Below are 25,382 nucleotides of genomic sequence, written 5' to 3' on the forward strand. Positions count from 1 at the left end.
CTGTTGTTGCTTCATTGCTGATTCTAGTTTTATAATTATAATTGAACTGGGAAAGGCTTATTTTCCTTTTAAAGTTAATCTTTAAGCACTTAATGGCAATAGGCTATACCAGGTGGTGATTGCACTGAGATTATCTCCATGAGAAAGGGTTTGCAGGATACGGATCTGTGGACACCTGTCATGTATACATTTAGTTTTAATATTTGGTACTTTTCTAGACTGCTTACATTTTCTAATGATTTTTTTAATTAAGGAAAAAATGTCCCAAATGACAATGGAAATGGGTAGAGTTTCCTTGTTAAATGAGGCACATGGTCACATACTACTGCAGGGGTGGCTCCAGGCCCCAGCACGCCAAGTGCGTGCTTGGGGTGGCAAGCTGCGGGGGGCGCTCTGCCGGCGCCGTGAGGGCGGCAGGCAGGCTGCTTCTGGTGGCTTGCCTGCGGAGGGTCCGCTGATCCGTGGCTTCGGTGGACCTCCCGCAGGCGTGCCTGAGGAGGGTCCGCTGGTCCTGTGGCTTAAGAGGACCTCCCGCAGGCACGCCTCCGGAGGCAGCCTGCTTGCCGTGCTTGGGGTGGCAAAATCCCTAGAGCCGCCCCTGTACTACTGGAATAATCTCTCACTGAAAAATACTGCTGTTCAGATGTTTTTTCCTATGAAAATGTATTAGGAATGAATTCTAGCACTTGACAAGGCAGAAAAAAATTAGAGCTTTCATCATCTTCAAGTGATTTCCTATTTCCTGTCAGCATATCTAATGTGCATCATACTGGCTTAAATGAAAATTAGAACAGACAATAAAAGCAGTACACAAGAAGTTACCTGAAATGGGCATGGAAGGACTAGCACTGCAATCATTTTATTAATGGGATTCCTCACCCCCAATAACGTGGCACATTTTCTATATTGCATTGGTTCATCAGAATGACCCAATTACAATGATTTATTAAGCAGAATGCATAACAACAGTCTTGGAAGATAAAAAAGGAAGAAATTCATATTAGTAAAAATACGTATTTTTTTTTCTCATCAAACCATTTGTCTTTAGGGAAAGTTAACAAATCTTAATAACACACCTCTGTCACTCTCACTCAAACTAGGTCCAAAGTTACCCTAGTAATATTCATAAAAGTTATAGACCATGGATCTTACCACTCTAGCAGTGATTACCATGTCAATTAGAATGCTTCATGCATGATTTGTTGACCAAAGATTATTGATATTCCAATTCAAGGCCATGATCCTTCAGACATGTACACATGACTAATGCTACGTATACAAGCTGAATGAGGCTATATATGTATGTAATATCCCACATCTGTGAAGGTGTCTGCAAGATCAGGGCCTAAGTTTGAATAAGTCTGTGACAGGGCTCCACTCACCACACTGGCACCTCCTGCTGGCCATCTTGGGGATTAGCTCCACAGCTCAGTATGCCCTCTCCCTGTGGTGCCTTGCCCACCATCACATCTGCTCCTGGACCCACATCACTCCAAGAACCACAGCATCCTCTTCATGACAGCCTTCCAGCCATGTCACAATCTGTGCTCCCCCTTTCCAGAGGCCCTGAAGTCAACTGTCCAGCCATTTCCTCAACAGCAAGTGGGAGGGGACCCAGACCCACCCACTACTCTGGATCCTGGCTCAGGGACCCTGTAGATGGCAGCCACATACTGCACCGCCTCCAACTTCTCAGTACATTTCCCTGAGCCACTTCCCTGCAGCCCCAGCCCCTTCTTTGCCTCACTTCAGGGCCTCAGCACACCAGTCCTAGCAGCCAGCCAGGAGCTCCCTCTCACTCCCCAGCATGGCTCCGTCCAGGATGCTAGCTTCCTTTCACCTGCAAGGCACCCAGTCCTCTCTTTCTGAACTCCCAGGAGTAACTGACCCTGCTCTGCTCTGCAGTTCTTCTTATATGGGCCTGCTGGGCCCTGACTGGTTGCTCTTCGCAGCCCCTCTCCTATTGGCTGCTTCTCACATAGCCTCCCTAGGGCTCTATTAACCCCTTACAGGGCAGTGTGGGGCCAATGCCCCATCAGACACCCTCCCCCTCAGGGGTAAGGATGTCTCCTATATTGTAGCTGCCTCAGCTGTGCTTGCAGGTCACCCCTCTCTTGCTCCACACCTTTCAGCAGGAAACACACATTGTCCTTTTCCTCTATAGACTACCGGGCCTTGTTCCTCTGGAACGCTAAGTTCCTCTCCACTATTTGCAGGGCCACCTCAGCAACTGCGTTTCTCCAGCAGTTCTTTTACCTGGCCCACTGAATCCCCCAGCACCCTCTCCTCTAGGGTTCCCTAAGCAGCCTGTTCTGCTTCAGTGTGTGTTCCCTTGTCTGTCTGGGTCCGCTCTATCCCAGTCATCTTATTCACCACCTCCCTACTAACCCCTGCTGAGTGTGGGATATTGCTCTTTGCCAAGTCCACAGTCATCACTGCCACATTCCTCTTGATGGTGTCTGAAATTGCACTGCCTTTTATATGGCCCTGAAAGCAAGCTACACCCATTGTCCTTCCCATGCTCAGCCCCCAACATTCCCATCCCCTCCCTGTTCTCACAAATGGGACTCTCTTGGGCTCTCCCTTCTTCCTGCTCTTCGGGTGATGCTTCTACCCCCATCCAATAGTGGCACTCCCTCCTCAAGGATCTCTGTCACCCATAAACGTAACACAGCCCTATCCCAGCCACCAGCCTCCTGGCCCTGGTAATTTGCTTCCCCTCTTGCTCTCTGTGGCTTCTTCCTGCAGGAGCTTGAATATATGCAGCTGCTGCTCAGCTAGCTGAGCTGGATAGCCTGCAGATATTCCTGTGCCTCCCACTGTCTGTCTTGGGTTTTGAGTACTTGCAGCAGCACGGCCTGGAGTCACCTTTGCTGCTTGCCAGCCTCTTTCTGCTGGGATACTGACCATGGAATCCAGCTGGGGATGGCAAAAGACCCGTCAGCAAAGAATGTCGCTGCATAACCTGACGCCATTGTCTCCACCTTCAGTGTCTCTCAGATAGTCTCTCAAATCCCTGTGATAGGCAATCATTCCCACAGTCCTCTATCCTCACCTTATATCAGGGGTGACTGTGTGCCTGCACTCACCACAACATGTGATGGGGCTCCACTCATCACACTGGAGCCTCCTGCTGGTCATCTTGGGGATTAGCTCCGCAAGTCAGTACGCCCTCTCCCGATGGTGCCTTGCCCGCTGTCAGGTCTGCTTCCAGACCCACATCACTCCAAGTTCTGTGGTGTCTTCTTCATGTGTCTTCTGGTGTCTTATTTTGTTCCTTTCATATTTTAATATTAATTGATTTGATTTACATTTGTGACAGGGATTTGTTCATTCATTCTCACTGGAATATAATGCAGATATTTCTGGGACTGTTGACTTACAAATCAGTCTTAGACAAGATATCAATCCATTCACTTACAGAGAAATCTCAAAACTCAAAATAGCATCACTCAGAAAAAGTGTCCTCCAGCCACCACATTTTGAGCAGAACCAATTACATGTATTTTGCATTTCTCTTCCATTGTGGGATTTAATTTGTACTATTTTATGGTCTTCTACTTGAGTCATGGGATGGGGAGATCCTATGGAGTTGAGACAATTTACACCAGCTGATGATCTGCCTGTGGGTTCTGCCCATGTGTTCAGTATTCCTTCCTGGTTCTATGTGGCCTGGGAGATGCACCTTCAGTGGTAGTTTTATCACTGATTTCAGTGGGAGAAGGATCTGATCATCTATGCTTCAGTTTACCCATCTGTAAAATGGAATAATAACCCTTACCTGTCCCTCAGAAATGTTGTCAGCCTTAATTCATTCATATCTGTAAAGCATATTAGGCTGATCATGAGAGACAACAGTAAAATAAGAACATGAGAATGATGAATAGGAATACATCATATGTGAGGAAAAGCAGGATGTTATGAATTTTGTTTGGAAACTTATTTGCCCTCTTCCTTTCATTCTGTCATCTCAAATAGCAAAGTCAAGGAAACATGCCATTTTATATTAGATCTCTGTTACTAGATTAACCAGGTGTGGGTTTAATAAACATTGCTGGGGCACATCCTGCTCTTCTAAAATGCATGTATCAGCAACTTCAACACAATTCTTATAAGGAAGATAATGGTTTCAGGCACTTTACTGGTTTGCCAAAATCTCCCCGTACAAATGTGCCTAACTGGCATTTAACATTTTCCTGTCCTTGAGGGAGGTTCACCCCATCACAGGCACACAATGGAGAATACTCATGTGTCTTTAGTATGCTGTAACTCTACAAAGAGCACCACATTTTGCCCTGCCTAATTCCAGATGCAAGTATGAGTCTTTCTTTATAATTACTCTTCAAGATAGAAATGTAGGGCCAGATTGCATGCATGCCAAGAAATGAGGAGGGAGTGTGTAAAGCACTATCTCTTCTCTTTCCTTCATGCTCACCCTGCTTTCACATATGGGCCTTCCACAGTTGTAGTTCTAGCACTCTAAGCATAGAAATTGCTCCCAGCAAGTGCCTCCATGGACTCCAGCCACCTTTGGAAGAGATATTGTGCAGCCAATGCCATGTTTTAATGATCCCAACATATTTGGGAGGGTAGGGAGTTATTGGCTAATAGTGACGGACAAATCTCAGAAGATTCATACATTGTCAGCTATCTGAACCCCTGAACTGGGAGGATGAGAATCCCCTCAGACTGACAAGACCATAACTACCTTTATTACTTGCAGCAGGAGCCTTTTTTCGGGGATATTTTAAGGCCCTTCTTTCACAAGCAACAAGTTTTGGAGTTCGGGCTCTGTGTCCCAGGGTGCATGACATTTGAATGTAGCTGAAGTGGGAGCTGACAGAGGTTGCCAGATCTCCACATGCCTGAGAGCACTAATTAGAGTTGGTTAAAATTTTTCAGTGATGGGAGTTGGGAACTTTTTGACAAAAAAGCCTTTAAAAGAAGTTTGGGAAGACTTTCATTTAATAGGTAATTTTCCTGTTTTTGAGACACACACCCCAAAAAAGAACCTGAACATTTTTATAGTAAACCAAAAACTTTAGTCTCTGATAAAGAACAAAAAAGTTTTAATAAAAAAATGGAAAATTTCCATAAACTCTTTTTTTCAAAAATGTTACATTTTCTGACCAACACTGGTGATAATGTACATAGCTGGTACTTTTCACCGAGAAAAGGCAGAGAGTTTTATGAAAGTATACTCTACTTTCCCCCACACTGATCTTTACTTAGATGCTGCCTCAAAAGACCTAACTGAATTTTCTCTGATGGAAGTTGTCTTTTGAACTACACAAAGCTTCACGTGGTTGCTAATCCCAATGTGTGTATTAGAGCAGAGAGTCTATACAACTGGCTGCCTGCTCAGGAAAACCCCCAAAGTGACCAAGAAATTTAAAAGATGACCATTTCAGGGTCCAAACTGTCCATTAATAAAATGCATTTTTTTTACTAAATGAGTGTTTCTATGCATATAAATGTGCTTTGACTTGTGACAAAGAAAAATGAAATAGCTAGAGTTTTGAGAATGCATTAAAAAGAACAAACACTCTTAAAGGGAAGTTTATTTTCATTACTCTCACTGTCATTGAATCAATGACTTCAGCTCACTGTAATATCCCTAAATGCTGCTGTAATAATAATTCATAATAATAATGCAAGTCAGAAAGACATTAAAGTTACATTAAGGGTTGAACGTAAAGCCACTGAATAATGGCAATTCGTATATAAGGCTCAAATTTCATTAACATGCATGATCATGCCCATCTGTTGCAAGATCAGACAGACTTCCATGAAAACCATGAGAAATAGCACCTGCAATACTAAGACACAATGATGCATCTTAAAAATAAAGCTTCATCCTTACGTTTGAAATTCCTTGCTTTCTGAGGGTTTAGACAACGGTTATCTTAATGCATATTTTAGTATTTGAACATTAGAGAGACTCTTATAAGTGCAGCATAATTGACTTAATTTCCTAATGCTCATCTGCACACAATCTATTTATAATCTCTTCACAATATAGCATCTTTCAATGGTTATTCATTTCCTACTTGCTGCCATGCCTAACATAATAGTGTGTCAAGAAATTAGAACAAATAAAGCCAACGTTTTTCTTGGTGTCCACATCAGTGGTATTTCAAATGTGGTGTTGTATGAGAAGACAATACAGTGTGACTGGGGCATAGATTCGAGCTAAGAGGCAGGCATAGATCAAAGTGACTACAGAGTGACAGCTGAGTGCAGATTGCAAGGGTATGTCAGTAAGCTTATAGCTCTGATAGCATGTGATATAAAGTGCCTTTGCGGTAAGTAACGTTTGTTGCCTCCAAACTTTTTTGGCAAAGAGGGTGCTTACGCAGAACTAAAAATCAAGTCTATTCACTTAAAACTTGATAGTTCAGTCAGGCTTTTGTTTTTTAATCTTTTATAGATGCTCAGCTGCATGACAGTTACTCCTCCTGGGGGGTACCCCAAAGATGGTGAGGAGTGACAGAGTAGGTAGACCCATGGCTCCAACAGCAAGCAGATTTGTCTGGCCATCAGTTGAGGGGTATTCTGCACCTCATAATGGGGTATAATAGCTCACCTGGAACAATTGGTTATCTTGTGTCTCCGAGAAGCAAAATGCCTTCCAGAGAATGCTAGTGCATGAAGGAGAGTGCAGAGTGTCTCTGCACCATCCCCAAAGTAGGTCTCTCCCTATAAGGCACTGTCTAACCTATGACTGGTCCCTACTCACTGTTAAGAGTCCCATTTAAATCCATGAGGCTTCACCCATTATTAAGGGTTTTGAAAATTAGGCCCATGAGTCACAAGTTCCACACTACCATATTTGGTACAGCCTGGCAACCTTTTCAGCAAAATCCATAAAATGATCAAAGGCTGCATGTGAATGGCCTAGTCTGTCATCTCTAGAAAGGGTGCCTATGTAATGCTGACAGACCCCGGATGTTAGCAAGTGGGATCAAACCTGGGGCCTCTGGAGCTTAAAAGCCAACTGGCTGTAGAGCAGACTCATTTTATCTCTTTAAGTGGTCTCAGTGCCACTAGCTGGACAGAACACCACACCCAGGAGGTGTGTGGGTTACATACTTCTGCTAGCTGCGGAAGTGTGTCCCAAGCTTCAGACTTCCCAGTTGAAATCCTGAACAAGCCCCCACTTGTAACGCTGACAAACCCCAGTTGTCAGTGGGTGGGATCAAACCTGGGGCCTCTGGAGCTTAGTACATGAGCCGCTATTGCATGAGCTAAAAGCTAACTATCTGTTAGTTAAGGCTGTAGAGCAGACTCGTTTTATATCTCTCTCTAAGTGGTCTGAGTGCCATTAAATGGGACAGAACACCACACCCAGAAGGTGTGTGGGTTATACCTAGAGCCCAGGGTTTAGACATACTGGCAAGTCATTAGGAATGTGTTGGAAGTTGTTTTGTGAATTAATTAGTGCTCTTGGTCTAGGCAGCTGTCACAAGGATTATGGTAATTTTACATAAATTTCATAGAATCATAGATTAGGATTCAAAGAGACCTCAGGAGGTCATCCAGTCCAATCCCCTGCTCAAAGCAGGACCAACACCAACTAAATAATCCCAGCCAGGACTTTGTCAAGCCTGACCTTAAAAACTTCTAAGGAAAGAGATTCCACCAGCTCCCTAGGTAACCCATTCCAGTGCTTCACCACCCTCATAGTGAGATAGTGTTTCCTAATATCCAAGTATTTCTTCCACAACCCTAGTATTCAACTACACATTGGGTTTATACATTTCTTGACATTAGAAAAATCCATATTGTTTTGATTAACCCTAACAACTTGAAGGAAAGGGGAGTTTAACTTCCTCTCATTTCAAGGAATTCACTAAATTTTATCAGTCTTAAAGTCTATTGCTTACATGAATTGAGCATGCTCAGTAACATCTGCTGAAGCCATTGCCCTTCACCCTGCCCTTATTAACCATAATATTCTGCTGACTGCTTTTTACAGAGGTTAAAAAGGGGCAAAGGGGGCAAATCAGAGGAGGGGGTGGCCAGGGTCTGAGCAGGGGGTGGAAATTGACTGGTCGGTGGGGGATCAAGCAGCTGGAGGCAGGATTAAGCTAGAGGCTGAAGGCAAAATCAGGAACGGGGATGGAAGGAGCCAGGGTTAAGGCCAGGAGTGAGGCACTGCCAGAGAGTAACAGAGGGCAAAACCCTCGGCACAGGCAAGGGCAGAGGGGGTAGCAGTTACCTCAGTGGACTGAGACACCAGTGTTTGGCAAAAAATAGCATGGGGGGGGAGCAGAGGAGTTTTTTATTGCCCCTCCCACAGACAGTACCTCTCAGCATGGGCTTCCCAAGGTTGGGTTCTTAAAGGCACAGGCATTTCAATGTCTTTTCTTAAAGACACAAGCATCTAAATGCCTAGTCACTTCAGCTCCTCTCTGTCTGATATAACCTTCTGAGGTGCTGCAGCAGGAGACTTAATTAAGTGAAACCGGGCCTTCACTACACACACACACACACCCGGAGGGCTGTACACCGCCCCCTCAAATTTCCCCAACACTCCCCAGTGGTCATCTAGTTACATGCAGTGTCGCCAAGTAAGTCACTGGTTGGAAATTTGAATTGAAATTGATACATTAATACAGACTTTAAAAGTATATACAATGTATGATAAAATACTTGTACCTAAAAAAGTATAGTAGGTTTGAAAAGTATGAACAAAGACTAGCTTCCTCACACAACTGTTTTTTTTTCCCCTGACAATGTTGATGCACATCATTTCAGCAATGTTGTTCAATCTTATAATTTAAAATTATGATTTGTAAGCAAAGTCTGAATGAGCTCTCCTCCAACAGCTAATGATAAGCCGGGGTGGGGGGTGGGGAAGGCTTCAGGACCAGACTGCATTTACATGAACTCACCTACTCTGCCTAGGTATGCAGCAGACAGAGCTATGTTGCCCAAGTGATCAATTTTGGCTGGTGTTGGGAGTTTCTGTACTAAACATTTTTATTATATTATAATTAATTTTTACATAAGAACATAAGAACAGCCATATTGGGTCAGACAAATGGTCTATCTAGCCCAGTACTCTGTCTTCCAACAGTGGCCAATGTCAGGTGCTTCAAAAGGAATTAACAGAACAGAGCAATTATTGAGTCATACATCCCCTGTCAGCCACTCCCAGCTTCGGGCAAACAGAGGCTAATAGCCATTGATGGACCTATCCTCCATGAACTTATCTAGTTCTTTTTTGAATCCCGTTCTAGCTTTGGCCTTCACAACATCCTCTGGCAAAAAGTTCCACAGGTTGACTGTATGTTGTGTGAAGAAATATTTCCTTTTGTTTGTTTTAAACCTGCTACCTTTTAATTTCATTGGGTGACCCCTAGTGCTTGTGTTCTGTGAGGGAGCTTTTCACTTTCAAAATCACCAGTCAAGATTGTATAGACCTCTATCATATCTCCCGTTAGTAGTTTCTTTTCCAAGCTGGAAAGTCCTCCAGTCTTTTTAATCTCTCCTCATATGGAAGCTGTTCCATGCGCCTAATCATTTTAGTTGCCCTTTTCTGTACCTTTTCCAACTCCAATATATATTTTTTGAGATGGGATGACCACGACTGCATGCAATATTCAAGATGTGGGTATAATATGGATTTATACAGTAAAAGTGGAGGAGCTTGGTTTGCCAGACTGATCAGCAAAGCCAATGCTAACAAACTATTTTTAGAAGTACTTAATGAGGCTGTTAAGAATGCTGGAAAACAACACAGTTCATGTGAACAAACATGGCTGTCACATCATACTTTCTATTTAAGCAAGAGAAACCACACTGTACAAACTGGAGGCCAATGTTAAGTGCATTGTCACTTGTTCATCCTGAAGCTGGACACTGGTTCTGACCAAGACCAGCAAATGTTTACTATCTTTCTGCAAGAAGCTCAACTGACTGGTTAGAAGCATACAGTGCAACAGTGAAAGACTCTGCCGTTGAAAAAGTGAAGAACTCTCACTGCATTCAGAAAATGTGCATACATGGCTGATGAATGCACTGATGTAAATGGGTGTAAATTATTAAGTCACTGTGTATGTTACTTGATATCAGTGGTAAGTCAGTAGATGAATTTCTAGATGTTCAGGTTATAGAAGACACATCAGCTGCATCTCTGACAACCCATATCATAGAAAAGTTAAATGCTTGTCAATTGAAGCCCAAACAGATGGCTGCTTGTGGATTTGATGGATCTTCAAACTTCTCTGGATGACAGTGGAGTACAAACTTTGCTCAGAGAAAAGTGTAACTCTAATCTCTCCAATACTATTAGGGGGCTTATTTCTTCTCTCTCACTTCCCTGGTTTTGTTGTTGTTATTGTTTTGCCTGAATAGAGAGCAACAATACCTGAAGTTCAAAGGTGCAAACAATTTGATGTTTATTGGGGTGAACTTCCAGAAAGCATGATTTCAGTTTCCCTCTTCCCAGCTTTGACACCACAGAGTCTTGCCTGTGTCCCCATTTGCCCCCCTTAGTGAAACATAATTTCAATTCCCCTACCAACATTCCCTCCCCTTACTAAGAATCATAGAATATCAAGGTTGGAAGGGACCTCAGGAGAACATCTAATCTAACCCCCCTGCTCAAAGCAAGACCAATCCCTAGACAGATTTTTACCCCAGTTCCCTAAACGGCCCCCTCAAGGATTGAGCTCACCAACCTGGGTTTAGCAGGCCAATGCTCAAACCACTGAGCTATCCCTCCCCTGCGTGTAGTCTGTCGTCTGTAGTCAGTCATACTTCCTGATTGACTACAGACTACATAGTAAAACTTGAGTTCTGCTTAGCTATACCTTAACCAATCGTTTTACTGAAATTTAACTAACCAGTTCTAACATATTGTAACATGATTATTTAACCAATTATATCCCACCACCTTAATTGGTTTACACCCAACAAAATTAATTATACAGCAGACAGAAACAATCACAGAACCAGACAGAGATTATACAGACAAACAATAAGGAAGTAGAGACTACTGTGATAGAACAATACAAAAATGAGGATTTTACAGCCCAGCTGTTGACAAGTGAGTTCTTGCCAAACAGGATGCTATCAAACTAAGTTTTCTTTAAATCTTTTAGGCTCCTCCCTTTCTCTGGAGGTGATAGATCGAATCACCTTTCTAACAGCCCCAAATTGTCTTATTTCAATGTGACTAGTTTGGAATGTAAGGATGTGACCGTTCACTTCCCAGCTTATGGCTGCCTCTGTTGCTTAGCCAAAGGCCTTACTTAGCCTAAGAACGGGGCCTCAGACTGTCACAGTAAAAGAAGGCCCTTATACTGTCAGACAGTAATTTTGATTCTCTCTTTTATACCTCTATAACTAGCTAAGTAATAAAAATACACCTAAATCCTAAAATCAAGCTACACTTGGATCAATCAGAGAGATATCCATTGAAAACATACTGGATGAAGCAAAGACTTCAGTTCAGAAGTTGACTGAAAAAGTAAATTACACTGACTTGGTTCTTACATCTCTACAACAACAACTTTTGGATTCCATCAACTTCTATGTAGCTTTTACAGATGCCTGTCTTATAAAACACTGACAGTTGAGTAGAGTGAGGCAATGGGGCTGCCATGTGATCAGGACAGAATAAAGAATTTGAACACAGAGTGGACTATCATATGATGAACAAATGTAGATTTGATTTCAACTTCTTTATCATCACTAATGGTTCAACCCAATTTTGTGCTATGTTTCCTGGGATGAAAGAAGTAAGAATTCATCCCTTTCTAATCCCAGTCACAACAGCTACAGTTGAGCGTTCTTTTTCCTCATTGAATAGAATGTTGTGTTCTGAAAGAAGTCACCTTCTGCCTGATCATGAGCATATCATGAAGTATTGGAAATACCTGACACATGAGAAGCCACCAAAAATGAATGCACTGAATTCAAGAAGTTCATTAGCAGAGTTTTGCAAAAGTACAACAAGAAACCAAGAAAGATGTAGATATAGTGCTTCATAGTTGTATAGCAAACTTTAATTTGTGTGATGATTTAAAAACATGAGTTAAATCTAACATTTTTCAGTTTTTATTATGGTACCATACACCTTTGCCCTAACAGTCTCACTCCTCATTGGTCCTCACCCCTCCCCCTGTATTTTTGCACATATACCCTAATTTCAATTTCTGTGTAAAACACTGCAGTGAAACATTTTTTCTGTGCAATACTTGTTTATATCACATTCTGTCAGCCCAGTATTCAGAATCAATTATCCTCCTAATGTAAATAGCAGGATAGGTTTGTTTATTTTGCTAAGCTGCTTTGCTGGCTCATTTGTTCATGGTAGAAACCTCACCATAAACACCATGTTAGTTTTTCAATAGGACTCTTTGCCTCCCCACTAAGATTTGACTGAGTTTGAGATCCTCAGTAGCAACAGTTATAATCACCCTATGTCATGTTTTATAGAGATCATGAGCACTTTACCAACTGCAGGCTCAGTTATGGCTCTAAAGCTTGAGCAATGGGGTGGAGGAGGAGAAGGTGGCACATCTTCAAGCAAAATGGTGGTAGGAGGGGTGTTTGTGCTAGTGGAAGCCTGAGGCCACAAGGAGCACTGTGGAGTAATGGTTGCCCTCACCAGTACAGAATAGGTGTAGCAGCATACACTGCACACAGTGCATAGCTCCTCTGGGGTGCTCAGTATAGCTGACAGTGCCTTCTGCCTCTACCCGTTTGCCATCAGGGTATTTAGGCAGCAGCAACATTATGGCTTCCACATGCATAGGAGTGTAGGGGGCAGGGAAAGGATTTTTTGGCCCTCTTCTCACCTCCACCACCACTAATGCCTCTGTGTGATGGCAGCCATATTTTGACCCGTTAATAAATAGATAGGAATTGCTTCTGCCAGGACTAATTTCAGGTGAACATTCCCTCAGTAAGGGAAATAGGAAATGAAAAATACTTCTCTCTCGTTTCCTCCCAGCCCCCTGAGAATAAAATATACCTGCATGGAGACAAACCCATCTGGCTCATCTTTACCCTACAGACTTCAAAATCTCTTTCTGAACAAGCCTTTTAATCTCCAATGAATTATTACACCAGGAGCTTGCTGGAATCTATGCTCCCTTTGATCAGAAACCTTTCTCAGCCAAGGCAACAGAACAAGTGCATTGCTCAGTTGATGAACTGTAATGGTCAGAAATCACACCAACATAGAAGTATATTGAAGGCAAACTCTAAGGAATTTAAGAGTTTAAATTATCCTCCACATGTTCTGCGTCCCACTACAATGAATCCAGGCAGGGTCATTTGGAAGTTGAACACTTTATGCTTCCATCCCACACTACTGTCAAGTTTTAGCAAATTAGGACAAGTCAGCAAATAATAACAACCTTATGTATCAGTAACTGCTAATGGTAACAATTCACTAGCTCTTCCAGCTACAGGTAACAAATTCCTAGAGAGAGCAGTTTCACACACCCAATGCTTTAAGAAACTGCTATCTGTTGACATTAGCTACATCATATAGCAGTTCTCAGCAAATTAGGGTAAGTCAGCAAATAAGAACAACCTTATGTTCTTGGTGGTGATGGGGGACTTCAGCTACTCAGACATCTGTTGAGAAAATAACACAGCAAGGCACAGATTATCCAACAGGTTCTTGCAATGTATTGGAGATGATTTTTTATTTCAGAAGGTGGAGAAAGCTACCAGGGGAGAGGCTGTTCTAGATTTGATTTTGACAAATAGGGAGGAACTGGTTGAGAATTTGAAAGTGGAAGGCAGCTTTGGTGGAAGTGATCATGAAATGGTAGAGTTCATGATTCTAAGGAATGGTATGAGGGAGACCAGCACAATAAAGACAATGGATTTCAAGAAGGCAGACTTTATCAAACTCGGGGAGTTGGTAGGTAAGATCCCATGAGAAGCACGTCTAAGGGGAAAAACAATTGAAGACTGTTGGCAGTTTTTCAAAGAGAGATTATTAAGGGTGCAAGAGCAAAGTATCCCACTCTGTAGGAAAGATAGGAAGTATGGCAAGAGACCACCCTGGCTTAACCAGAAGATTTTCAATGATCTAAAAATCAAAAAAGAGTTCTACAAAAATTGGAAACAAGGTCAAATTACAAAGGATGAATATAAATAAATAGCAGTAGTATGAAGGGACAAAATTAGAAAGGCCAAGGCACAAAACAAGATCAAACTAGCTAGAGACATAAAGGGTAACAAGAAAACATTCTACAAATACATTAGAAGCAAGAGGAAGACCAAGGACAGGGTAGGCTATTACTCAATGGGAGGGGGACAATAACAGAAATGGCCGAGGTGCTTAGTGACTTTTTTATTTTGGTTTTTACCGAGAAGGTTGGCGGTGATTGGACATCTAACATAGTGAATGTCAGTGTAAATGAGGTAGGATTAGAGGCAAAAATAGGCAAAGAACAAGTTAAAAATTACTTAGATAAATTAGATGTCTTCAAGTCACTAGGGCCTGATGAAATGTGTCCTAGAATACTCAAGGAGCTGACTGAGGCAATATCTGAGCCATTAGCGATTATACTTGAAAAGTCACAGAAGACAGGAGAGATTCCAGAAGATTGAAAAAGGGCAATTATAGTGCCATTCTATAAAAAGAGAAATAAGGACAACCCGGGGAATTACAGACCAGTCAGCTTAACTAGTGTACCCGGAAATATAACAGAGCAAATAACTAAGCAATCAGCTTGCAAACATCTAGAAGAAAATAAGGTGATAAGTAACAGTCAGCATGGATTTGTCAAGAATAAATAGTGTCAGCCCAACCTGATAGTTTTTTTTGACAGGGTAACAAATCTTGTGGATGGGGGGAAGCGGTAGATGTGGTATATCTTGACTTTAGTAAAGTTTTTGATACTGTCTCACATGACCTTTTCATAAACAAACTAGGGAAATGCAACCTAGATGGAGCTACAATAAGGTGGGTGCAAAACTGGTTGGAAAAAACATAAAGAGTGGCATCCCACAAGGATCAGTTCTGGGTCTGGTACTGTTCAGTATCTTCATCAATGATTTAGATAATGGCATGGAGAGTACATTTATAAAGTTTGTGGACAATACCAAGCTGGGAGGGGTTGCAAGTGCTTTGGAGGATAGATTAAAATTCAAAATGATCTGAACAAACTGGAGAAATGATCTGAAGTAAATAGGATGAAATTCAATAAGGACAAATGTTGGGAATATTTTGCTAGCTTGGCAGATGGTAGTGTGGGAAGCTTGAGATGTTTAGGTTTTTAGGTTGGGTTAATTAGGCTGTGAGTTTTGTTATGAGAAGTTGGCCTTGGCTAACTTCTCTCTAGCAGGCAATAATAGGATAATAAATTAGAAAGCTGTTTAGGATGATGTTATCCTATGAAGTTATAGCAGTGCTTGTGTGTATTTTGTTAACCAATTAGCAATTGCTTGCTTGCCTGCTTCAAGAGTATAAAGATGTATGCTGGAGAGAAATAAATGACTCTGTTACCAATCATACTGACTGCTGAACATGTGTCCACGCCCGCATGAGGTGCACTGAGGTGCAACAAATGGTGACCCCGACGTGATTCGTATCGAATGAAAGTGTCGGTGGCCTGACCCAGGCGGAGAAGCCTGAGCCCAGAGGCGAACGGCCAGGAGCCTGAGCCCAGAGGCAGGGAGTGCTTATCCGACGTGACTCGTATCGAGTGATGATAGTGTCGGGAGCCTGAGCCCAGAGGCGAACGGCCAGGAGCCTGAGCCCAGAGGCGGGCGGCTGGGAGCCGCGGCGGGGAGTGCTTGAGAAGCCCCCGGACCCCGACGTGACTCGTATCGACTGATGATAGTGTCGGGAGCCTGAGCCCAGAGGCGAATGGCCAGAAGCCTGAGCCCAGAGGCGGGCGGCTGGGAGCCGAGGCGGGGAGTGCTTGAGAAGCCCCCGGACCCCGACGTGACTTGTATCGAATGATGATAGTGTCGGGAGCCTGAGCCCAGAGGCGAACGGCCAGGAGCCTGAGCCCAGAGGCGAGCGGAGGAGCTGCGGCGGGGAGTGCTGGAGAAGCCCCCGGGCGTCCGAAAAGAGAGGCACACCTGAGCCCTGAGGAGAGCGGCTATAAGCCGCGGAGGAGAAGGGCGGCTATAAGCCGCGGTGGAGAAGGGCAGAGCAGCTAACGTGAATACCGCTGTATCAGCTGAAGAAAAGATAACACAGAAGCTTTATTTGCACATTATGAACCGACAGGGGGAAAAGATTTCCCCTGCTGCACTGATTCACTTATTAAGAAGAGAGGGAGAGAAGCTCCCCTCTGATATGTTGTCCCGTCTGCTGCGGTGGGGACAGAGAAGGGAACCTTTTGTTAAGCCGAGTACAATTTTTAATAAAACTGTGTGGAAGCGGCTAGGCTCCAAGTCTTGGAAGTCGGTGGCTCAGGGCGATAAGGAAGCCTTTTCCCTGAGTCCAGTATGGAATAAGACAAAGAAGATAGTACAAACTCTTGTGGCCGAGGCAGGAGTGCAGACGGCCCTTTTTAAGCTTTTCCGCCCAACGCCCGAAATGCCTTCTGTGTTGTCGGTTGGAGCCAGGGAGTTTTTCGGTGGCAAGGACACGGTGATACCTTTGGCTTCCGACCTGGATAATGTTGCCCCTGTTATGGTTCCACTACCCTCCAATACGCCCGAGCCTATGAAAACAGCTTTGCCGTATGCACCCCCTCCCAAGCCATGCCGTGTCCACGGGACCTGGGGGTGTCACGAATGCGGGGAAATAAAGGAGGCTCGGGTGAGACACGTGCCATCACAAGTCTATCCCAATTTGACTATGCCTATTCAGTTTACCCAGTTTAATGTTTTTTATAAGAAAATGGAGCGCCAGGGTCAACAGCTGCAGGCCATTTTTAATAAGTTAAATCAAATGAAAGGTCTTCCAGCTGGATCATTGTGGAAAGAGGGGGAGCAGGCAGAGGCTCGTGAGGAGGTGCTCCGCTGGAAGCGAGCCCTGGACGGGAAAGCTTTGGAGTGCATGGCACAGGCAGAGGCTCGTGAGCAGGCAGAGGCACGTGAGGAGGTGCTCCGCTGCAAGCGAGCCCTGGACGGGAAAACTTTGGAGTGCATGGCGCAGGCAGAGGCTCGTGCCGTGGCCCCGGAGGTCGTTCGGACCTATAAGCAAGCAAGTTGTTTTGGCAGCAGCCCGGAGAAGGCGTCCCATGCTGGCTGGTCTGAGCCGGGGACAGTGCCGGGAATACCGTTATGCTTCTCCGCTGGGTGTTCTGACACAGGATTTACAGTTTAAAAGAAGCCAAGCAGGGAAAGAAAAGGACAAGGTAACGTGCTGGCTAATCTCTCCCTCGTCCGCTGCAGCCCCCACGTCCTGATTATTTCCCCCGTAGAAGCTGAACCACGACGGTGGTGGAAAAGAAGAAAAAACACTCACGTTGTTGATATTGCCAAAAACCAGAAATTCCTGACTAAAAAGACATTGAGAACTGACCCTGGTGAAGAAATAAAGAATTGTACACTGGCAGGAAGAAATTTGGGACTCCTGCTGAGAAATGTGATGTTAATTGGATTTTGGGATTTATTCTACAGGCTGCGCCCTGTGTTTTGGATAAAATTTTTAGTATATATTGCCCTCCCTAATTGGATTGTAATGATATTACCCCCCCCCCATTACTAACCCCGTTTTTTTAGAGTTTAATTGTTTTTTGTTTTTAAAGTTTGAGAAAACTCAGCCAAAAGGTTTGTTGAGTATTCTCCGGGGGGGGGGGGAGTTTATGGTGTTATTAGGCATAAATTTAGGTAATTTGGGAGAATGGCTTTGAATTTATGTGACCCAAAGTACCTTTATGTAAAGTGCTTTTGTTAGCCTTATTAGATTTTGTTAATTTTGTGTTATGTGCTGATTATTGGTTGTTGTAGATTGCTTGATACTAGATGTAGCCTATATTTAAAATAGATAGGCTGATTGCAGATGTTGTAATTAAAGTTTTATGCATAAAATATAGCCCCCACGGTGGGAAAGTATAGATAATTGCTCGCAGTAGAGATTAGAAGGGTGGGGGCTAGTTAAGAAGTATACCCTCCTAGCTAAATTGATAGTGAAATAAGTTGGTGTTTATGTAAGGAACGGTTTAGGAAGAGGAAAAAAGGATCGGGCCCAGGCAGGTAGGCAACAGACAGAGAATCTGAAGAGGAAAAAAGGATCGGGCCCAGGCGGGTAGGCAACGGACAGAGAAGCTGAAGAGGAAAAAAGGATCAGGCCCAGGCGGCGGGCAACAGACAACAAGCTTGGAAAACTGGTTGATAACCTTGAGGGTGTAGTTGATAGAAAAGGTAATTAACTACAAGCGAGTAATGTTAGGCAGAGTAAAAAGTTAACTCTGTGGATGCTAAAGGGAATAATAGCTGAATTTTGTAAAAATGCTGAGAGAGAAAAGTTTTTGGTGTTTTGAAATTTTTGTAAATACATGTAGGCAAAGAAATTAGTTTGTAATTGTTTGGCTATGAATAATTTTGTTGCATTAGCTGAAGAATGTATGTAGTGTTATGTAATTGAGATTGTATTAGGTTTTATGGGCATATAAGTGGTGATGTTTTTTTTTTTAGTGTTTAAAGTAGAAGTTGATAGTAAGAAATTTTAAGCTGTGATTAGCTTTGGATTTTAGAGGTAAGCTAGGAAGCAATTGTATTATTGTAAATGATTTAATTGATGATGTAATTTTCCTTTTTTTGTTTGATAGTAATAAGGGTATTTGTATATTGTATGTAATGACTGCTTGCCCAGTAGGGGTAGATTTGCTTTTGCTTTTTAGATAATTATAGAAAATTGATGTTAGTTGTATAGTATTTAATGTACCATGCATTTATTTATAGAGTTTACATTTATGTTTTATGTTTGTTTGTGATATGTGTTTTCTGGCCAGAATTGTTGTGTTTTCTGCTGTGAACCCCCCCCCCCCCCCCCAGTGTCAGTTTGATCACCTGACACATGAGGGATGAATTGGTAATAGAAATTTGTCACAATTTGGTGAGCAATAGAGAAGGGGGGAACCCTGCAGAATTTACACCATTTATTTGTTTTATTTTTGTTGATTTATGTTTGTTTTGTTTGATGTTGTTGGTGTTGTATGTTATGAATTGCATGGTTACAGATGAGCCCTGTTATTGATGTTTTTTTGTTGTTGTTGTTTGTTTGTTTTGCATGCCTTTTGCTATATAGTTTGGAGTAGTTTTTTGGATGTTTTTAATTTTTTTTGTGTTTAAGAATAGTGGGGAGGTGTTCGGTTGCATCTTCCCTATGCTGCCTTGGTGGAAAATTATAGCAGCGTGGTTACAAGAATAGAGGGATGAGATAAAGTTGTTATGAGAAAGTAGGGGAATGCCAGGTGGCCTAGCTGAGATTGTTTTCAAGGTCCTAGGTGGATTCCGGCGAAGTGGGTCCGGCCTTGGCTGCGTCCTCGGGCGCGACAGCAGGCAGAACCCTCCTGGCCCCTTGGGCCACTTGCGTTACCTGGAGGGGGGATGTGATAGGTGAGAGCAGGGCACTGCGGAAGATATTGTTACGGCTTAGTTAGATAGCTGGTGTTTTATTTGCCCTTTTGCTTTGGCTTGTGTGAATGTAGTATTGATATTGTGAGTTGGGATTGTTTTGCTATTGCTTTTTTTTTGTTTTGATTTTGAGTTAAGGGGGGAGGTGTTGGGAATATTTTGCTAGCTTGGCAGATGGTAGTGTGGGAAGCTTGAGATGTTTAGGTTTTTAGGTTGGGTTAATTAGGCTGTGAGTTTTGTTATGAGAAGTTGGCCTTGGCTAACTTCTCTCTAGCAGGCAATAATAGGATAATAAATTAGAAAGCTGTTTAGGATGATGTTATCCTATGAAGTTATAGCAGTGCTTGTGTGTATTTTGTTAACCAATTAGCAATTGCTTGCTTGCCTGCTTCAAGAGTATAAAGATGTATGCTGGAGAGAAATAAATGACTCTGTTACCAATCATACTGACTGCTGAACATGTGTCCACGCCCGCATGAGGTGCACTGAGGTGCAACAGACAAATGCAAAGTACTCCACTTAGGAAGGAACAATCAGTTGCACACATGCAAAATAGGAAATGACTTCCTAGGAAGGAGTACTGCGGAAAGGGATCTGGGGGTCATAGTGGACCACAAGCTAAATATGAGTCAACAGTTAACACTGTTGCAAAAAAAGCAAACATCATTCTGGGATGTATTAGCAGGAGTGTTTTAAGCACATAATTCTTCTGCTATATTCCACACTGATTAGGCCTCAACTGGAGTATTGTGTCCAGTTCTAGGCATCACATTTCAGGAATGATGTGGACAAATTGGAGAAGGTCCAGAGAACAGCAACACAAATGATTAAAGGTCTTTTAAAACACGGCCTATGAGAGAAGATTGAAACATAACAACAGTTTTCAAGTACATAAAAGGTTGTTATAAGGTGGAGGGAGAAAAATTGTTCTTCTTAACTGCTTAGGATAGGACAAGAAGCAATCGGCTTAAATTGTAGCAAGGGAGGTTTAGGCTGGACATTAGGAAAACCTTCCTAACTGTCAGGGTGGTTAAGCACTGGAATAAATTGCCTAGGGAGGTTGTGGAATCTCCATCATTGGCAATTTTTAAGAGCAGGTTAGACAAACACCTGTCAGGAATGATCTAGATAATGCTTAGTCCTGCCAAAAGTGCAGGGGACAACAGAAGAGTGCAGTGGATAAACTGCTATCTGTAGGAATTAGCTACATCAGATAGCAGTTCTTTACAATAGCAGTTTCTTACAATCCATGACACATCAGTAACTTCTACAGGTAGCACATTCCTACAGTTTCCTATATTACATGGTGCCTGTGGACAGCGGTGCACAAAGACCTCCTCCCCCCCTCCTTCCCCCCACACACATAGGAGCTGCTGCCAGAGGGGTGTGCTGTTCACTTTTGGAATTCGGGAGCCACCCGAGGTAAGCACTGACCTCCCCTGAGCTCTTTCTGAACCTCAACCCCCTGCCCCAGCCTAGAGCCTGCACCTCACACCCAAACTCCCTCCCAGAGCCCACACCCCTCACCCCCTCTTGCACCCAAAATCCCTCCCAGAGCCCTACCCTGCACCACTCCCACACCCAAACTCCCTCCCACACCCGACCCTCACCTCCTCCCATACCCAAACTCCCTCCCAGAGCCTGCACCCCACACCCCCTCCAGCACTCCAACCCCCTGCCCCAGCCTGGTGAAAGTGAGTGAGGGTGGGGGAGAGTGAACGACGGAGAGAGGCGGGATGGAGTGAGTAGAGAGTGAGCCCTTGGAGAAGGGAAGGGGCAGGGGTGTGGCCTCAGGGAAGGGGCAGAGCAAGGGTCTTTGGGTTTGTGCAATTAAACAGTTGGCAACCCTACCGGGCAGGCAGGTGGAAGCCTTGGCCCTGCCAGAAGAGCACACCCAGCAGCACAGCTGGCAGCTTGCTGGGCACCAGACAGTGCAGCGCCACCCAAATGTCAGGCAAACCGTGTCGCATGGCACAGCTTGTGCATGCATGGGGACCCATTGACTGTTCTGCCTTAGGGCCTGGAATTGCTGTTGGCAGGCTTGGACCTGCAATACACTTTATCATCTGGCTTGACTGTCTCTTCAAAGTAGGGATGGGTGGAACCTGTATAGATTAAATTTTCAACGCCCAAAGATTTCCCTTCCCCCGCCACCCGATATGTTTGATGCTGGGTGAGGACAACAAAATGAAGCACCACAGCCATGGTGACATTAAAGAGATTACACCCCAAAAGCAAGGATGACACAAATGACTCATATTAAAAAGGTTGATCCGAAGTCCAATGAAGCCAATTGACAGATTTCCACTGATTTCAAATAGGCTGAAACTTTGCAGAAGTTTTGTAGCACAACACAACATGAAGCAGGTGAGAGCAACTTGCCCAACTAATGCATAGTCTTAAGTATACCAGGCAATAGCCCCACTCCCTAAAAACCATGCTGGTGGATCAAGTGGTTTGCCAAATGAGCAAATGCATAACAAGATCTGTAACACAAGAGAGCATCTCATCAACTGACAGGAAATATACAACGGGTGGTTGAGATTGTGAGGTGGAGGTCTTATGAACATTATTACTTGACTTGTGGGAGACCGAAGCAGCAACTGACAGGTGAGAACAATAGGCAGCATGCCATACGTGTTGCCGGGGCGGCTCTATGTTTTTTGCTGCGCCAAGCATGGCAGTCAGGGAGCCTTTGGCAGCATTTCTGCAGGAGGTCCGCCGGTCACGCAGATTCAGCGGCGGTTCTGTGGGTGATCTCCTGGTCCCACACCTTTGGCGTACCCGCCGCCGAATTGCCACCGAAGCCGCGGGACAGGCGGACCTCCCAGAGAAAACACCGCTGAAGGCTCCCTGACTGCCGCCCTAATGATGACCAGCACGCCCCCCTCCCCCCTGTCTTGCTGTCCCAGGCACACGCTTGCTGCGCTGGTGCCTGGAGACGCCCGTGCGTGTTGCTTCTCTACCCCCTCCTATGAGGAAGACAGTCATACTGCTACCACCAGCAATGACAGTAATGACAGTAATGACCCAAATGTACATGCCTTAAATTACACAAACAAATGTGTAACTGGAGAGCATCAGTTGTGGCTTTTTATTTATGCCTGGTCTTTTACAGTGTTTTGGTTAGAACAGGGGTCGGCAACCTTTCAGAAGTGGTGTGCTGAGTCTTCATTTATTCACTTTAATTTAAGGTTCCGCATGCCGGTAATACATTTTAATGTTTTTTAGAAGGTCTCTCTCTATAAGTCTATATATTATATAACTAAACTAGTGTTGTATTGTAAAATAAACAAGGTTTTCAAAATGTTTAAGAAGCTTCATTTAAAATTAAATTAAAATGTTGATCTTACGCCGCCAGCCTGCTCAGCCTGCTGCTGGTCTGGTGTTCTGTTCACCTAGGCTGGCAGTGGGCTGAGCGGGGCCTGCGGCCGGGACCCTGGCTGGCAAGGGTCCGGCAGCCAGAACCCCAGACCGGCAGCAGGCTGTGCGGGGCCAGTGGCCGGGACCCCAAACTAGCAGTGGCTCAGCTCACTGCCGCTTAGGGGTTCCATCCGCCAGCTCCTGCCAGCCAGGATCCTGGCTGCTGGACCCGCTCAGCCTGCTGATAAAGGATGATAGACGGCCCCTTGCCTATGAAAGCCCCAGTTTCATCTTTTCCAAAGTTTTGTAACTCCTACAAACCAGACTAGAAGAACAACTGTTGTAGTGTGGAAACAAGACTTCATGGGAAAAGACATAAAGATGGCAGTATTAGAGCAGTGCAAATAATAGATTATTTGATTCACTGGCAATTAAAAAAATTAAATATAGTTCTTGGGTTGAACTGAAAATGTTTTTAAAAATTTTCGGCAAATCGAAAAATGAAAAAAAATTCATTTCAGACATTTTCAAAATGAAACGTTCTTGATTTTGACGATTTTTTAATGTTTCAATTTTATCAGCATCTCAATTTTTTTAATCAAAACTATTTGGCAAAACTGACTAATTCACAACATTGTAGGCAGTGCTTCAACAACACTGCCTACAACACTGAATTCATGTTAGTTTTGCAAATTGTTTTGGTCAAAAACCCAGAAGTTCATCAAATAAAAGATATTACCTCACCCATCTTGTCTCTCTATGAATTCACAAAACATTCTGATGTCACTGAATCTTTGGGTTTTGGGGTTGGGTTTTCACCAAACATAAAGTTTTGACAAAAAAAATTTCATCCAGCTCCACTCAACACAGTTTTAAGGGGATAGTAGTATTTCAGGACTTTGTTCATACCTTTCGAGAGACAGGTGCCTCTCTAAACCTGTTCAAAATAGAGAATAAGAATCTTCTGCCAGACTCCGCCATGGAAGACTCCATGGAACAGGATCTAATTGGTACCACACCCAAAGATATAAGTTTTGATTTTGTTTACTGATTCGGGGCTGAGGGCACTTGGCTCCTCTTCCATTGGCTTCAGGAATTCAGCATCTTGTAGAGAGTCCTGGGTCCAGCCCACATTGTAATCTGGCCACTTTGGAAGTTGTATGTTTGCTGTAATTAGTGACTTTGCTGAGAAAAAAACAAGCTTGCTTTTCCCATGGCACTTGTGCTCTGACCTAAGACAAAAATGGGATTCATAAAGAGCATATCTGAAAACTATAGAATCCTCTCAAAATAATCACCTGTAATTTTTCTGTGCATTATATCACCAGAAAGTCAGAACAGTAATACAGAAGAACACACAAGCATATTCTTTAGCGGTCTGTAAGCAAGCTTATACAGTTACAAGTAAAGTTCCTCTGCTCTTCTGCAGATAATGGGTTTTGGAGAAGACTTATCGGCCTAAAGAGTGTTAATGCAGCTGTTACCCTTAAAGAGTTTTCACTTCCCTTAGATAACTGAAGAGCATTACCTCAATATTTGCAGAATCCCCAAGGTATTCTGTATATTATTTACTATACTTTGACTGTTGCAGACACAGTGGTAATATTATCAAAGGCAAGATTTTCAAGGTGAGTACTGGAGGCAAAATAACTGTACATATAAATGTGTGCACAGATTTTGGCAATGTTGTGCAGTACATATTCATATCAAATATCAGGGGATAGCCATGTTAGTCTGTATCCACAAAAACAACGAGGAGTCTGGTGGCACCTTAAAGACTAATAGATTTATTTAGGCATAAGCTTTTGTGGGTAAAAAACCCCACTTCTTCCATGCATCTGAAGAAATGGGTTTTTTACCCACGAAAGCTTATGACCAAATAAATCTGTTAGTCTTTAAGGTGCCACCGGACTCCTCATTATATTCATATCAGACATTAGAATCCTTTCAAGTCCAGAACTGTTTGGCATACACAGTTAGGGCTTGTCTACCTGCACTGGGGTGTATGAATTCTTATGTGCATTAACTGTTAACTAGTTAACGTAGGTAACATGCACTAGGGAACTTTTTGTGCACACCAGCAAGGTCTACACAAGCCAGTTAGTGTGCAACATCTTGGTGCTCATTTGAATTCACATACCCCTAGTGTGCATCGCCACACTGTGCAGTTATGTCCATGTTTTCACTGAAGTTAAAAGGCCTGGTCTTACAAATCCTCATATATGAAATCCTCCAGAAGCAGGGTGGGAGCAGAGGAGGAACCATGATCTGACCTTTGCACACAGTGGTGCCTAAAGTCACAGTCTAGCCCTAAATGAACAGAAAGGGAATTTCTATCAAACTGTTCACTTTCAGAGAACTGCAACAGGACAAACCTGTAGTGGAAATATCATGGATTGTTTTTGTTAAACAAGTTTAACCTCCCAACTCCCATGATGGAAAGGTTTCTGAGCTTGCAAAAATACAACTTATAAACAACAAATAAATCTCGGCAGAGTTCT

This window comes from Mauremys reevesii, linkage group 3 (genome assembly GCF_016161935.1).
Source record: "Mauremys reevesii isolate NIE-2019 linkage group 3, ASM1616193v1, whole genome shotgun sequence".
In the NCBI taxonomy this organism is placed as follows: domain Eukaryota; kingdom Metazoa; phylum Chordata; order Testudines; family Geoemydidae; genus Mauremys; species Mauremys reevesii.